The sequence below is a fragment of the Diadema antillarum genome, unplaced genomic scaffold (assembly GCF_040938485.1).
Source record: "Diadema antillarum isolate AM-2024a unplaced genomic scaffold, OU_Dant_1.0 scf00000094, whole genome shotgun sequence".
Lineage (NCBI taxonomy): Eukaryota > Metazoa > Echinodermata > Echinoidea > Diadematoida > Diadematidae > Diadema > Diadema antillarum.
Window position 1 is genome coordinate 1,009,901 of NW_027270983.1, and position 18,068 is coordinate 1,027,968.

The following is an 18,068-nucleotide window of genomic DNA, read 5'->3' on the forward strand; positions in this document are numbered from 1 at the left end:
CTGGAACTAACTTGACGGGGTCAAAGGACTGTATTGAGGAACTACAAGTATCTTGAGGAAAAGTCAACCATTAAGTGAATGCACCAATGTTAGTACATGTAGTTCAACACATCAGTGAGAGTTTGAGGAATAAAAGACAAAAGTTAAGAATCTTTTAAGTTTCTACTAAGTCACAGCTGGATTAGAAGACCACTTCAGCTTGTGATGTCACATGTGAAGAACCATATAAAGAAAATATAAAGAAATTTCAGCATATTTTCACTTTTCTTGCATAGTAAAAGAAAACTTCACTACCCTCTCTCTGAAGGCAGGGGGAGTAATATTACCTTTAATATGAAAGTCAGTGACAAGTCGAGGAAATGTGCACTTTTTTCAAAAAGTAAAATTGAGTGAAATTCTCTTTATATTTTCCTTATACTGTTCTACGCATGGAACATCATACAATGAAGTAATCTTCTCATCCAGCAGTGATTGTGCACCTAAAAATTCATAACTTTCTCACGGACTGTCCAATTTTCCCTAAACTTTCACTATGTATGTGTTCTGCTAATACAGACTCACCTCCCTGCTAATACTGCAAATACTGCAGCATTTACTCAATCCACATGTACAAGTTTGTACAGTTGTACATGTTCTGTATACATGTGTATGTAGGTGGACTTGTCCTTTACGATATATTTACGATATATATATATATATTATATACAGGGCTCGACACTAACGGTGGCCCGGTGGCCCGGGGCCACCAAAAATGAAAGTCGGGCCACCAAATTTTTAAAAAGGGCAAATTTGGTGGCCCGCCTCGGGCCACCAACATTTTTTGAAAAGTATGTAAATAAATTCGTAACTTTTTGCACCGGAAATTAGCAGTTAAATTTGTTTAAAGGATGGATGAAAAGGACTGAATGAGTGCCTGAGAGTGAGTGTTGCAAGTTGGTTGAAGTTTATTTATGAGTAGATATGTCCAACTTCTAATTCTTACGATCATAAAACTTAAATCTTTGACTTATATCAAAAAAATGACTTTTAATATTTTTTATTGTTTTTTTTCGGGACACTAAATTTTTCTCTCGGGCCACCAAAAATTTTAAATTTAAGATTTAGTGTCGAGCCATGATATATATATATATATATATATATATATATCTGTATATACAAAATATAAACAATTGGCACATTGGATTTAAATTGTAATGTTCAAGAGGTGGTTTTTTTATTTTTTTTTTATTTATTCTTTTTTTATACCACACAAGCAACATGTACACTACATGTATGAATGATGTGAGCATATCAGTGTATTGTGTGATTCTCCCCTTGGAAACTGGTGGTGAGCTGCACATTGTACATTCCCTGCATACTGGGTGTCCCCATTTACCCCCTTGATATTTGGCAGCAATAATGAGGGTCATCAATATTTCAAATGGTAATCTACATGTATGAATGTACACTGTATAGATCATAGGAATTTGGATGCCTTCCAGGAACTCCAGATACGTACACTGTATATCAGCACAACCAATTTGCTTAAATGCCTGCACTGATGGCATTAAAGAATGGGCAACTGTTTCATCAGTGTTGTACAGAGCGTGTCTTAAACACTATGAAATCAACAAATCAACTTGCTGATGTTTGAGAGAAAAATGGTATACAGGGCACTCCCATCACAATGAACTTGGTTATCATCATATTTCCTTACAACAAGTTCAGGCCCCAAAATATGTTATCACTACAGCCTATGGTGCAAAATTCCCTTTGGTCATGTATATAATTTTTGATATATCTATGAAAGAAAATAATAAGTTCAGCATTTATAATGATGCATAAAGAGAATAGTATACATAGTATAGTTGTACACATATGAAAGTTGAAGAACAAGGAAGAGATAGAAAAATATTTCGATACGTGGTAAGCAATTCAACAAATATTCAACCAAAACAAGATACACGTACAAACACATGACTTAAATGTTTTTTTTTAATGAAAACTGCTGCTCCTGAGGAATTCCATTACAATTACAAAGTGACTTTAAAGTCACCTGTACAGTTGTATGTAAACATAAAATAAAGCAATGCATTCTTTTATGTTCATGTACAATGTGTCCTGGGCAATTTACACAGGTACAGGTATGTCAAGAGGATCACTGAGAGCTACTGTCATCCCTTTATTGCCCATGAAACTGATGAGCCTCGAAGGATTGCTCTGAGTTTCAGATACTAGTATTTCAAGCAGGTTTTGTGGTCAGTAACTTTGCAATAGAGACAGGTCTACTATACTGTGTAGGCATCTTGGTGCTGCAAAGGTGGAAATTTTCGCGGTGTTGAAACTTTCGCGCATTTCGCACAACCAGAAGCTAGTGAGAAAATAAAAGCTTGCGAATATTTTTGCGTGCAATATATACTCCAGTATTATTTGGATGTCTTGATTCCATGGAATTAAAAACATGCGAAAGTCGTTTTACACAGCCAAGCGCAAAAATATATCCACTTTTACAGTACTGCACCTAAAGCTCTTTTGTCAGAGGATATCAAATTCTGGATGGTTCTAGTCACCTCTCCCTACAGGCATCCTGCACCCAACGTAACATAATGAGTGTTTTGTGAAGGTCTTATATGATCTGTGACATAGCAGAAATTGTTTTAGAATGCTCTCACCCAGCTCTCACCAATGGAATTACATTGTGTATGCCTGTAAAAGCTGATGAGGGTTGTGGGCGTTGTATGTGGGTAATGTCCTGAGTTAATTGGTAGAGTTATTCCATGCCTCAACGTGTATCCACGGTCTACTTCTACACACACGTTCATCTGTTCTCTATCTATCACTGGTTTCCTTTTTACAGGTTGGAAAGGTGTAAACTTTATAAGATTTTGTTGCTGTTTCTCTAACTCTCTCCTTTTTTTTTGGGGGGGGGGGGAGGAGTCTACATGTAGTTTCCTAAAAATACAAAAAATATACATGTGGTTCTAAACTGCTCCTACACTGCGAGTGCCTCTATATTTATCAAAATATCTTTGACCAGCAGGGCTGAAGTATTGATTTCTGCACACAATACGCACATTACTCCAGTGATTCATGTGTCATCACCCATAAAGCCAAGAATACTTACAATGTCAGGAAACTGTTTTTCAATTTAGGAAGAAAAGCATTATGTAAATTTGCCATGCTAAGCTCTGAATCAATTTACATTTTGTACAACTGTCTTACTTCATTGCAAGGAAATAAAAAACTAGAAATGTCGCTATGGCAACTGGTATGCCTCAGCCTCCAAATTGCAAGGTTTTCCAAATAAGTCTATCGTATGTCTTGACAATGTAGTAAAAATGACAGTTTCAAATGATTGGCAAAAAACAAAACAAAAAACGAAGAAAAAAAAATGAAGTGACGTGTTTGCCACAACTGTGTTAAGTGCTTACTTTCCTTAAACTACACATATGGTTAATTGGATGGACTGTCATCAGACTGTGATCAGATACACTTTGGTGGGTGGGCAGAAGCAATAAACTTTGCTTCTCCAGATGCGTGACCAATGAGAGAAAGTCTCTGTGGAATGGGGTTATGATATTGCCAAAGTTGGCTTTACAGGCATTTTCCTTCTTGTTAAATGATCTTCAACCTCACACGGGTAATGACACACCACATACTAAAATACCTGTGTACAATCTTAGACTTTAGGAAGAACCGAGGGGGTCACAGTGCACACCAGATAGATCAGCATCAGTGTTGTAATGTAGAATGTTATAGCATGTGGAGAATGAATACAGCATTAGACCCTTAAAAAGTATAGACAATCATATTATGGACATACGTGACCCGCTATGTACAACAAAAGGATCCGAAAGTTGGGGGAGAACAATTTTCTGAAAATGGCATGACATTATTCCCTCACTCCTCTACTTTACTTTCATATATAGCACACATCATAAAAGCACTCGGTTGCGGAGATATTGATGATTTTATTAGCGCATGTCAAGTGGTTGAGAAAATCAGAGTCTCGAGAAAAACGCCTTCAAAGTTCTCCTTCCGACGCTATCATGATCAAGAGGAGACGAGACGGTCTCACCGCTTGACAATAGAAGGCATGCTCGTAGGGACCTCCGCGATGTTCATTCAAGCTTAGCGCCAGCGGTCTACGCACAACCAATCAGTAATCAGGATGCCACACACTGACCAATAACATCACTCCCTCGTTGAGAGGGGCGGAGTCTAGCTGCGGCGCTAAATCCAAATCATCAGACACCTTTCTATCACGTTAGAAGTTGGAAAATCATGGGCCAGAAAAATGCTAATTTCTTCCCTTTCCTTTAATCATTTAGCTTCGAGTTTTCGGCAGATGATAGACAAAACATTAGACTACAAAATTATGTCAAAAACAGAAATCCGATTGTTTTGACCAATTTTGATGACGTGACTTCAAACTCGATTTTCTCGGCTCAGCCGTCAGCGACTTTAGGATCCTTTTGTTGTAGGGGGTCACAACAAACTACTCAAATAGCTTCACAGGAATAAATCCATTTGGTATCAGAGCAAAATTTGAGCCACTTCCGCTCCACGATGAACCCACCAAAAGAATAAACAATTAGTGGTACCAGAAAAGCAAGCAGTCAGCAGCAGGCTAGACTCTTGCTGCTCTAAGTGTTACAATACAATGATTGCATTCTTGCTTGAAGGCCAAATTTAACGGCCAAACAATGCTTCTACCATATATATCCACTGGAAAGAAGAGTTACTCTTCAATAGGCACGTGTACTAATTGTACATGAACGTACAATACAATATTGCAGACCTGTGGGATGGCCAGCTATACGATCGGCCCTTCTCTCTGAATCAGGCTTGATTGAATTACACTACAGAACTCAATTCACATTAATTTATCTCAAGGTTGAACGTTAACGCAGATCTACAACCATGACATTGTAATAGGAGCAAATTACTCTGGCTGTTTAGCGGGAGAACATTTTTAACACAATGTACCCTCAGAGAAACTGATAAGAAAATATGAATTCATCGCTGAATATACAAATTAATATCTTTCACTGTCCTGTTCAAATTAAGTTACATACATTGTATAATATATGATAGATATGATGCACATGTCCATACATGTCTAAAAAATTGAAATTGTTAACTGTGTATGAAATTTAAAAATTTGTTTCCTGTACATTCGCATATTCCTATAATCAATAATATCTTACCAAAATTTTTAGACAACCGCTTCATGGAAAACAATACAAGAGTTGTATACATGTATAGTACTCGTCAAAGGGATAAGTGATTCCATTTTATATACAATGCTTCTAGATGTACTTCATACTGGCTCTCATTTGTGGAATAACATACCAGACAACATAAAATGTACCATTAGTCTTTCATCCTTTAAAAGGAAGTATAAACAGTTTTGTTTCTTTTTTTTAATTCAGTAATCTCATCTCGCTTGACACACGCATGATTGAGTTATATCACTTGCCTAATAACTTGTTTATCGTAATGTTTTTGTCATCTGCACAGTCGAAAGTATTCTGTAATGTTTTATTATGTTATCATTATTAATAATCATACCATTTCTAATTGTCAGGGATCAGCCTTTGAAAGGCCATTATGGCCTACTGTTGATTCCCCGTTTTGAGGTTCATTGCATCTTGCATGTGCGCTCATTGTAATGGTTGTATTTCTTTTTTATTTACTCTGCGGAAATAAATTGAATGAATGAATCTGGCAGTTTGATCACTTTCTACACCTTTCAGAAGTTATCATCCAGCAGCTGTCAGTTCCATAGCCTACATGTAGCTGTTTAAACTCTATGCACTCTAGTCCCTACAGTTGCATTTGGACTGTTTACATTTTGTAGACAATCCAATGATACACCTAGCACAAAGAAAACCATTTTTTTTTAAACCAATGAAATGCACTTTTCTCACATCCATCTCATTATTAGACTTGATGACAGGATTGGAGACTGATAAAAAACAAAACAGGAATCTAAAAGTTTTATCTAGGGTATCAAATGACGAACAGGTACAGGGCACTCCCACAAAAATACTGAAGTCCTCAGGAATGTATGATGGAACATATCCAAATTTGTCAGACATGAACAAATAAAACATATCTGCTAAATCTTGTAAACTAATGTAAATATACACTGTACATTGTACATGTACAATGAAAAGCATTTGTGTACACTGTGGACCTCATGCAAAGTCATATTACGGTAAATTGAAGTTTGTAGTACCCGTATATAGGAGGAGCAAACAGGATTAATTATGTGAGATTTCCTAGAAATAGAACTTAGAAGTGTGGAAGAATACATGAATGTACAGTTTGTACAGCTCTATCTGCTGAGAATTTCTTCCAGGACTCAACAGATGTAACACATGATGATGAAAGCAAAATCTATGTTACTGATATCCTGTCTTATCAGAACTTTTCTGACCAGAATCAACCTGACAACGTCTTGCTCCGAACAATCTTGCCTGTTACATTATTTATGAGTGTGCCACATGAGCATTTTTTGTTGTTGTTGTTGGGTGTTTTGTGTTTTTTTTTAGATAGCAATGGGCAACTGAATGAAGTCTATGCGCTCGATTCATTAGAAATTACAGCATTATTCTGTTTCTCAACAGTAAATTCTAAGGCCATTCTCATTGTGAAATTTTGCGGGGTGAAACTTTGTAAAATCACAAGTGTCCATTCACAATGCAATTAAACCTCGAAAAATTACGCACACTGCGACCAACTGGCAAAATTTTGCGATAAAACTGCACATGAACGATGATCCCAGGATGCAGTTCAGTTTGCACAGGTTTTACTCCGCACAAAACTGCAACTACTACTGTGTGATCATTCCCATGCTGAGTATTCTAATACATTGTACCTCTACTTTGTCCACACTCTGAAGTTTCTTCCTTAAATCTGTTATTGTTACGTTGTTAGTCATTAACAAGGGAAGGGTACACAAATCTTTGTTGTTCCATGTATTAGATCATCAGAATTCATCATATCCCTGAAGTTAATGAACATCGGATCAGATTTTCTGGGTATTTGATTTGCTGGCAAGAAGAGGTTATGACAACAGTATTGATGCTGCTCTTGCTCTCCAAATACTACACAGGCATCCCCGTCGTTCATGTCCTCATAGATTTTCTCCCCCTGCCTTGTGTTTTGAATGTACACCCTCTCGATCTTGCTTTCATAACGTTTTATCAGACACTTCATCTCATTGTAGGTCCAGCGGGCATTATTTCCTTTATTCTGAAAATGACCAGTGTCGGATGATATTGTGACAAAGTGTCGGATGATATTATGACAAATATTCATTTCATTGTGACAAAAGTTGTTTTACATATAAACACTGACCTACAATGTATACAAGTTATATGGAGATGTATTCATAAATCACTTCAACAATGCAGCACTATTTCTGTGTAATGTGTATGTACTGTAACTCTTGGCATACAGACTTCATTATTGATACCAACTGAAGTACATGTACAACATACAATGTACTTTAGCAGTCCTCTGTGATTGCAGTATTCTAATATTAGCACTTTGGAAATTGCTATCCTTTGATCACTTTATAGCCAGAAGAGAGAGAAAAAAAATGGAAATGGGCAGAATGCATTAACATCACTCCCTTTTTCTCCATTTGGTTTATTGTCAAAAAGACGTAATTGTGGTTAAAGACTAAACAAGTGAAGTTGCTGTTTCACAGACTACATTTGTATAACAACCCAGTGTAATTGTCATGCTGTACATGTATATTGATCGCAATTTTATCTAATCGGTGATCCATTGTGCTACATTGTATGCCAACACAGGCCACTATCAGTGTACTTTTGAAAATTATAACCTTTCTCTTGTAACTGACTGAGAGAGAGTCAGATACAGTTCATCTGAACAAAACACTTATAATACTATACTACATGTAGCCACATAACTGTTAACTAAAACTTGCTTACCTGGTTAAATGTCTACAGACCACAACTCATAAGATTTTTTTTTAAATTCATTATTTATTTTATTTTATTTTTTGCAAATTATGAAAGGAATGTTAGGAGTGCATGGTGTGCATTTCTACATGATTACTGCTGTAATACATTGTAGATGTCACTATTGACAATAACTAGACTCTTGAAACATTTGTATACACACAGGCCTGTCGCTGTACAGAAGTCATTAACTAAATTTCTACAATAGTCCTATAGACAATTGAGCTGTAACCGTATCTGCTTTGCGTCTGACTTTCATTCAACTCCAAGTTGTCTCAGCTTCTACAGGCCCTAGAGAGCCAGAGTGTCCTGTCTAGAGTAAAACAATCAGTTTTCGGCCACCGTTTGGAATCCGGATACTTCAATTACCATTTAACACAAGCCAGTAAATTCTATTGTAACAACACAGGCATATCACATCATTTTACATACGGTACTGGCACTGTCATTCACAACAGGAAAGTCTCTTAGTCCCCTCCAAAAATCCATCCAAAATCCCAAATTTCACCATTAAAAATGCAGAATCGGTGCAACTTTTCCAAAGCATGCACATATCGAGTCCAGTGTTTAAGAACCAGGGTTGCCGAAAAAGCATTAAAAATTGAGAAAAATGCCATTCCATTGTGCGACAGTATCCACAACCAACACAAAAGAAAAACAAAATCTCCATTAACATGCCAATGCAGGGACTAAATGTACAGGGACAGAATGCAAGTGCTGACTCGCCAGAATTTGGACACCAACGGGCGCAACAATTTCTCTGATGCAATCTTGTGCCAACAAGGTATTGCACTGGGCATTTTTCAGTGGACTTGTATGGGCATTGACATTGAACGCACTTGAAGCGCGCATCCGAATTCTGGAAGGGCTGCAAGGATTCTGGTGGATTGTCAAGATCATATATTTTGGGATTTTGTGAAATTCTATGATGTACCGTAGTTATGGTAAACTCAGCCACTTGTATAAATGAGGGCACTAGTGGCAGACTTTACCCGCGAGGACAAGTTTACCAATTTATAGTATTAATTTATTACTATTTACTTTCCATTTCAACAAAAAATACAAACAGAAAATCATTTTACACATGTACATCACAAAATAAAAATCAAGACAAAAGTAGTGTTAATACCTATCAAACATTGTTGTATATCATTTGGAATATATTATATCATTTGAGCAAATATCGCAGAAAAGATTTACAAAAGTGTCTGAAAACTGAGTGATTTTACTCTGGCTGGACCCTTTGACCTAAGGATAATTACGAACTGTCTCTTGCAGGGGATATGTTCTGCGGAGACTGTGTCTGGCTTAACAAAATCCCCTTGTCTACGGAGAAGAGCCAATAAATGTCAAAAAATGATTTTAAAAAAACTCCTCCGGACAGACTGATTTTTCTGTCTAGCTACTAGACTAGGGTAAAGCTCCCAGTTTTCTGCCAGCCTCCAGAATCTGGACACTTATCATTTACAGTATCACAAGCCAGCAAATTCTACTGTCATACATAACACACATAATTGTATCACATCATTTCACGTAGATTTGTACTAGTAGTAGTAGGTCCAACCCTACTTAACAAAATCAACGAGATAGAAACCTAATGGTAATAGTAGACCTAGTTTGATATACAATTGTAGGCTAAATTAGGGTCTATTTAACATTACTAGTTGTAAAAAAAAATTTATTCGGGTTGAACAAATTTGGTCAAATATTGCAGAACAGCTTGAGACAAGTGTCCCAAAAAACTAGACTAGTAGTGGTAGCGGTGGTTATCTAGCCTTACTCGACCTACTACACTGTAATCCAAAAAGTAAAATATCTCAGCATTGGGCCATTGCTGCACTGCTTAGCAAGTGTTGCCTGTTTAATCACTGTCAGTGTTATTTTATGTTGGACTGCCTAATGCCAACGGTTTACACAGTCTTGATAGTCATTTCTAATACAATTTCACGTAAAACAAATAGTTCTTCTACTTCTACTTCTACTTCGATACTCGACGCACGGCTCTGAGTTCTAACATGTATAACAGATCTATGACTAGATATTCTTACATTTCGAAATAATAGAAAATGTTTCAGTTCGAGATAAGCTGACATGAAATGTTATGAACGGGACAATAACAAATCCAACCACTCCTATTTTGTAGACTAACTTGTAAATTTGCCCGACTACCCACGCGCTACTTGGTAGTAGATTCTACTTATTAATCATTTTCTACTTTTACGGCTCTCCTCTTATAAAGGGATTCCGTGAAGCCAGACACAGTCTGTGCGAAACATAGTTTATCCCTAACAAAATACAGATCGATCTTTCGCTTCGGTCAAGTTTGAAAGAAGCTCACCAGACACCACATTTGAGCTAACGGCGGGCTCTATAATATAGGACACTGTGACTGACTAACCTCATAACGAATGTATTGTTTTCTCCATTCCGGTGTAATATGCGCCGCTAGATGTTCAGCAAATCTCATCTTCACAAACTGATGGAATAGGAATACCGGCGCAGGTTAAACTTATTCAATGTGACAATCCATTGATACGGGATAGACAGAGTCAGATCTTTTCAAAGTCAAATAATGAATGGGTTCGTGGTTGTTGTCCAGCTAGCTAACCACTAACACAACTCAACCCCACTAGCTTGTGCGTGTACAGATATAATACTCGGTATTCTCCAGCCAGTTGTCGATTGCTGTGTGCATGATGTGTTGAGCTAGCTAGGCAAGCGCAGCACGGCCGCCCCATCGCGGGAGAGCTACCCGTAGTACATGTACAGATACTCGTACACAAACTAGATCGCTTCGAGGGTCTTGCAGTTGAAGCATCTAAAATGTCCACTGAATTTACCGCAGCTACCGCTCGACACACTCGACATAAAGACGCTTTTGCGTGCACGCATTATTTGTGCTGACAGTGTGAGATCTAGAGAGACAAAGAGAACCTGGAAATGTATGGTCTCGTAGTATGGAGAGCAGTAATGACCACTAGTAGTATTGAATTTACTGCAGCACTTGAATATGATGGTATCTTCCCTAACCATCAGTGTGGTCGCTTTGCCCGCAAGGACGGCCTTCGTTATACAAATAATGAGTGCTATGAGGGGCACAGTTAAAATTATGGGCCCTAGGTGATGTGAAAACCATAACTATGCCCGAAGAGAAGCTGAGGGCATAGTTATGGTTTTCACATCACCGAGGGTCTACATAATTTTAACTGTGCCCCGAATATCAAGCTGTCATTATTTGTTTAATATACCGAAAATGTAGATTCCGAAATATAGATACCGAAAATATGGATTCTAGTCTCTTTCACAGCACTCGTAATCAATGCTGATTGACAGCGCGGAGGTCGTATCATTGGTGCGTACATATGAGTGATCTATGTGTATGTGGCTGCGAGTGTCTCCAAACCCATTTACAGGGCACAGTTGATTCTATGGCCCGGGCACAGTAAATCATGAGGTCATTTTGATCAAAAATGGGGCACATATATTTTCATGACTCCACTTTTAACCAATCAGATGAGAGGAATCTACATAGGAGGTATATAAAAAGCGCTAGAGCTGGGCCTGGGCATGCTATGCCATCTAATAGTACAATTGTATGTTCCTATATCACTATCGTAATTCGCAATCGGCACAGTACACTACTGGGTGTTCACAATTTGCCGCGCGAGGCACAAGTACGCACTTCATTTTTTGTTTTGTTTCTATTTTTGGCAGAGTTTCCTCCATATAATATCTTGCGCTTCATTGTAACATAGTTCTCGCGATTACAAGGCTTTACCCGCCACCGACAACGAAGACGCAGATCGGCGGATAAGAAGAAAAAGAATTGGAGCTAGTGCAGTGAATTCATAATAATGTCAGGTCCTCATGCCAGGCCTATAGGGGAACTGACCCTGTTTCTCTTTTGATGATGAGTTCTTGGGTTCTTGTGGTTACAGGTATAAAAATTGAATTATATAGGCAAAACATCATGAAATAGTATTCTGGATTTTGTAGCACCGTATAGCATTTTAGAATTTGTTAAATCTGCTACAATTCTGAATATTCAAATATTAAGAAAATATGTTGAACCAGGGCTCAGTAAAAGATAGACATGAATTAAAAAACTACCTTGTGTAAACTTTGTTCTTCTGTAGCGAAAGAGACTACACACATTTATCCATGAATCTAGATTTCATGGTTATATTGTCAAATTTTCAATGAACTGTACTATATAATAAGAATGCAATGGACTATGGAATTTTGCGATTTCACGTGGAGCTCATTGGACCGGACAGGCACATTCACCTGAAACAAATTCCTTGAAAGATAGATATGGTGTTTTAATTATGCTTTCGTCTCATATTTACCTGTATTGCAAATTATAAATTATAGAGAATCTACTTTAGTTATTTAAAGTCACATCATTGAGTCAAGCATTTTGTGCACATGTTGTGTCACAAGTTCTTTGATATGATTGTTAATAGGTGTTCCACGTACCCCCCCCCCCCCCCACGGTTTTCTTAAAGCCTTACAATCGTGGCGAGTGGTTTGTGCGGCACGGAGACGAACGCAACACGCTGCATCTCCCATTCTGTATCAAATGTCGTGACACCGAATAAGAATAGCGCTGACTCCATGGGTCAGCGAACACACGCTGGGCTCTAAAGCACCTGACCCAAAATGGCCTGTCCGAGCCACGAGAGCTTCCGATCAGTGCGAATGGACGCACACTCACAGTGTGCATGCGCATGAATAGAGGCCAAAAGAGGTACGCGTCTTCGGGCCTCTCTCCTCCAATCACCGCAGCTCGCGGTCACAATGTTTGTGTATGATGCGTACACACACACACACACACACACACGTGTCTCAGCGGAGCACTGTCCCCACACGTTTATGGATAGCACTGCAGTCTAGTGTTGCGCAATTGCATGCACAAATTTCGTTCGTTCGGAAGAGTTACACAATAACGTACCATTAGGGGTTACGATCGTCCGATTTTAACATTTACAAGGGCGTTATTCCAGGGGTTTGGTCATAAATCATGCAAAACATGGATACACCTTTGGTAATAAATATTAATCTGTCTGTAAGGGATTTTCTACTGTTGGAAGTTCCTTGGAACTCGGCTAGCTGATTGTATAATGTCATGAAAACCTCAATTTAGGCCTTATCGGTTTACGTTGGTAATCAGTGCACTGTACACTGTCAAAAATGTGTAATGGATAACTTGGCCACCCATAGTACATGCCCACAACAGATCAGCGGAGCGCGCGCGCCGGATATTTCAATCAGCTGGTTATTCGTTTGTTGACATCCGAGCGTACTGCACAGTGCGGTGGTCACTACGTGTATAAAGGAGGCGATGCCCGAGCGATGCCCTGTCGATTTCCCGTCTCAGGCCGAAACTTGGCGATGTCAGAAGATTTCCCCGTGCGGAGTCCGAGCAGTGACCGAATGATGATCCGCCGACAGCCGAACATTCTCACACCTGCCACCAACCGATTTTTAAGAAATCGCCCAGTGGCCCTGCCGGTGATCGGTGGGTCATCTGTCGGTGTCCCGAATGCGTACCGACCCGCCGGACATTATCTCCTACCACACCGGCCTCTGCCGGAAATTTCTCACGAGCTGAGCTACCTGGGTATAATTATGTGTGACTGCCCCTTGGCCATCAACAACTACGCTTTTGCTTTGCATGTGAGAGAGCAACATCCAGATCTAAGAAGCCGCTGATTTTGCCTCAACGGCTACAACAGCGAGGTTCACAAACCCAGCACTTTCTTAAAACATGAATACATGAAAGCCCGTATATGCAAGTGAACAAATAAATTTCCTTCTACCTTATTCTTCTCAAAATAGAGTTAGATTTGCAAAAAGATAAAACCTGAAGTAAAAAGGATCTAAAATTTGAATTACGATCTATCAAACTCAGTTGTGAAACCAGAATTAAATCATTTTATGTAGAAAACAGGAAATAGAAAGGAAGAAACCAAGAAGAAGAAGAAAAAAATCCTTCGTAACTCCGAGATCAAAATGTTCCAATTTCCTATCTAATTTCAGATTTTCACTATCCCTACTTCTTTTCATTCAATAGATAGATAATAAAGAAATAACGAAACCATATTACTTATGTCAATGTAACAACCCAAGCTTTTATAGTTTTCATCTCATTGCGCCCCAAACTAGGTGCCTGTTGTTACATGGCCGGCGGAGCCGTGGGGACCGTGGGGGCTCCGGCCCAAAGCACACTTTTTGTGCACCATACAAAGAAATACATAAGTTGTCATCACTTTGGGTCCCACACTTTGTTTTAACCCGGAAGTACGTAAGCGGCACTCAATAGAAATAGGCCTAGTTTAGATAGAGATCTTGAAGTGTGAGCGCGGTAAGGTTATGTTTTTCCACTGAAAACCTTTTTTTTTTTTTTTTGCTTGTCAGCTGAAAAAACCCGGAAATAGAGGGAGGAGATCCGAGCTGACGACCTTTTTTTTTTTGTTTTGTTTTTGCTTGTCAGCTGAAGAAACCCGGAAATGGAAGGGTGGAGAGGAGGTGAGGACCTTTTTTTTTTTTTTTTTTTTTTTTTGCTTGTTAGCTCATGAAACCCGGAAGTGGGCCCCCTTTTAAAAACGCTCCTCCGGCCCTGTGTGATAGGCTAGTCATCCTCTGCGAGGGCTACTGAGAGTGTTGAAGCCTGAGCTATTTCTTCTCTCAGGGGGAGAAGGTTCAGAGAGCCTGCATGGCTCCTCTTCTTCCCTTGGTTTTCATCTGTGCTTTTGTAATTTTTGGTTCCTCAAAATCGCTCGACGGCGACCGCTATCCGCTATAGTTTGATTAGGTCGGTATCCGGGGGGGGGGGGGGGGGGACACTGTGCCCCCCCCCCCCCTCTATAACTTCTTTATTATATTATGTACCGCCGTCATTGTATTTTGGCAAATTCATAAAGCAAATCATGCTCTGACGCATTATTTTAAATTTCTCAAGGTTGCCCATTGAGGGCGTTATTTATCTAAGTATAAAGAAATACATAGGAAATATGCTGAAATCATATTTTTTCGATATATTTCCTTATCCCAGTACACGTGTATATTATGTTCTATCTTGTGCCAATCATTGTTATATTTGGCACAAAGTAAAATCAAGTAAACTTTCACTATTTGCTATTGTTGAATTTTCTCAAGGCCAACACATGGGGCGCTATTCATTACAATATGAAGAAAATAATGTATGAGACCTATATAATGATGACTTGTTTAGGGTGTAGGCTACATATGATATTGGTATCACATTTCATATTTCCACAATATTGGAATTTCTTACTTTTAGGAAAAGTCACCAAATTTGGTTGAAATTGGGTAAGGGTGTGGGAGTGGCAAATGAAAATATGGTGGGGGGCGAAACGTGCTTCAGCGGCGACCGAGATACCCTATTATAAAAAATCTTATACGGTGCCAAGCCTGTCGGCGGTCGGTGCCCGGCGGGAAAAAGAAAAAAAATCGCCGCCCGGCCGCCGAGCAGGCTGATATTGGGGGCTGTGATCGTACCCTCGGTGGCCCATGCTTGGCCGTTCTGAAGAGGCAGCGCGCTTGAATAAAAACTGGGAGTCGGGCCTGCTGTCGCGACAGTAATGCACGAGTTTTTGTGAATCTCACACTTGTGGACAGTTATCCACGTTTTAACAGATATCCGTATAAGATAAGAGTACTTGTCTGAAAACAAAGGGACATTAAAATGCTTCAAAAATTTCAGATCTAAGTAAAAAAAAAATGTTTCACTTCATTCTTGAGATTTGGATGGGAATATTTCTGTGCAAGTCCGCTCAGGGGACAAAATAAGACAATATCTCACTACATTATGATAGGCTACCTAATTCCAATTGTGAATCTTCAACGAAACATATTTCAGGAACAGCGTATCTGTGACAATTATATGTACTAGTGGTCCTGTTAATTATTTATTATACGTTTCTTTTGAACTCTTTCGTATTTTGCAAGTTCTGATTCTTTTATTCGACTCGCGCGGAACTGGAAAATTCGAATGTTTGAAACAACAAAAGAAGTCAACTGCATTGTTCAGAGCTCTCAAACTTTAAACGTTGATCTTTGAATACGCCTAGTACCTGGATATAATATAGGATCCCCGTGCACTTCAGGGTTAAAAACAAAAAACAAAAACAAACACACAAACAAACCACCGTTTGCACATGACTCGGTGGCTTGGTAATCTAAATTCCCACTCCCACCCCCACCCCCCCCAAAAAAAAGTAATAACAAAAAAAAAGAAAAAAAAAAGAAATAAGCTCCATGTTCAACACAAATTTGTCGTGACTTTGGTTGAAACAAACAATTATAATCAGTCTTGTATAAGCTAGTGTAAAATTGTACAGGATGGGGCAGAACTTTTTCGCATGCTGTTTCATAGTTCTTTTTATCATTATGACTGTATAATAAGGCACTGAATAATAAACACCAGGTGTGATAACAGCACGCAACAATCATATGATATTTGTATTTAAGCAACATAGGTTGAGTGACGGAACAACGTAGCGCAATGTTGTCATTTTATTGAAGTTTCCGCACAAAGCATACAGTGTTGTGTTTGCAACATCCATCCATTGCAATGTAAAGTAACACATAAATTAAAAGTTATAAGTTCATATATACAAATAATATTTACATGGCCCAAAATCAATTGATATCAATCTTAAGTACATCACATTCATGACGGATAAATAAAATTGTGTGTAGTGGGAACCTACATAGAAGCAGATGTTTGTGGGAGTAGGTTCCCCGACAGAAAATCAAACACAGGCTGTTACACTCACACACAACACGCACGCAAGCATGAATTATTAATCAACAATATATAATACAAAATTACCAAGACTACATACACAACATGAATTCGTTTGCAACTTTTTAGCTTGCAATAATCTTATGAACTCAGAAAACTTTCCATTCTGTTTTGATTCCAAAATGTCTACGTATAATTATGTTAGTATGTCATAACGGTATAAAGTTTCACTATACGAGGGGTCCTTTTATCATGGTCGTGTGTGTTCAGGAGTGTTGCAAAAAAACCAACACCAACAACAACAAAACAAAACAAAAACACTCAATGAGAAATAATTTCAGGGTATATGTTTCTTGGAACTCTTTCAGCATATATAGATAGATAGACAGACATATAGATAGATAGATAGATAGATGGATAGATATACAGACAAATAAATAGGTAGACAAACATACAGACAGATAGATAGAAAAGTAGATATACAACTTATATGGATAGATAAATAGATAGATAGATAGATAGATAGATAAATAGATAGATAGATAGATAGATAAATGGATAGATATACAGACAAATAGATAGGTAGACAAACATACAGACAGATATATAAAAAAGTAGATATACAACTTATATGGATAGATAGATAGATAGATAGATAGATAGATAGATAGATAGTAAGATAGATAGATAGATAGATAGTAAGATAGATAGATAGATAGATAGATAGATAGTAAGATAGATAGATAGATAAATGGACCAGACAGATAGACGGACAGATAGGCAGATAGATGGATAGACAGAGATAGATACATACGTATACATCTAATACGCAGATGACAGATTATTATAGATGGAGATACTTATTTTTCAACAGGCAGTACATAATAACTCCTCCTTTTACCACTGCATGTTGATGTTCTCACCACTGGCCAGTACCCAATCTTTCAGAGTGATCCGGTTTTGAACTAACTTGTGTGATTCCCCGGAGCAAGGTACTGGTATACATGTATATATCGCCGTGTAATACTAGTAAATGACATAATCGCATTTTACTAGTACATGTACACGTATTCTGTTGTGTTGTAACCAAAGAGAAGAAAGTTGTAACTGCAATATTCGCCTATGCGCGGTAAGTGACGCGGCGGCATTCAGTAACGATCATGCATTGACCGTGGATGACGTACACGCACGTACATGTACATTGCACAAAAAGCACAGAAAAGCGGATAATACAGTGTCAGTGATTTGAAGGATCTAGGAAGCGGCAAGAGTGAGTCAACGAATTGTTGTGCTGTACCAGTATCGTGAGTGTGCGA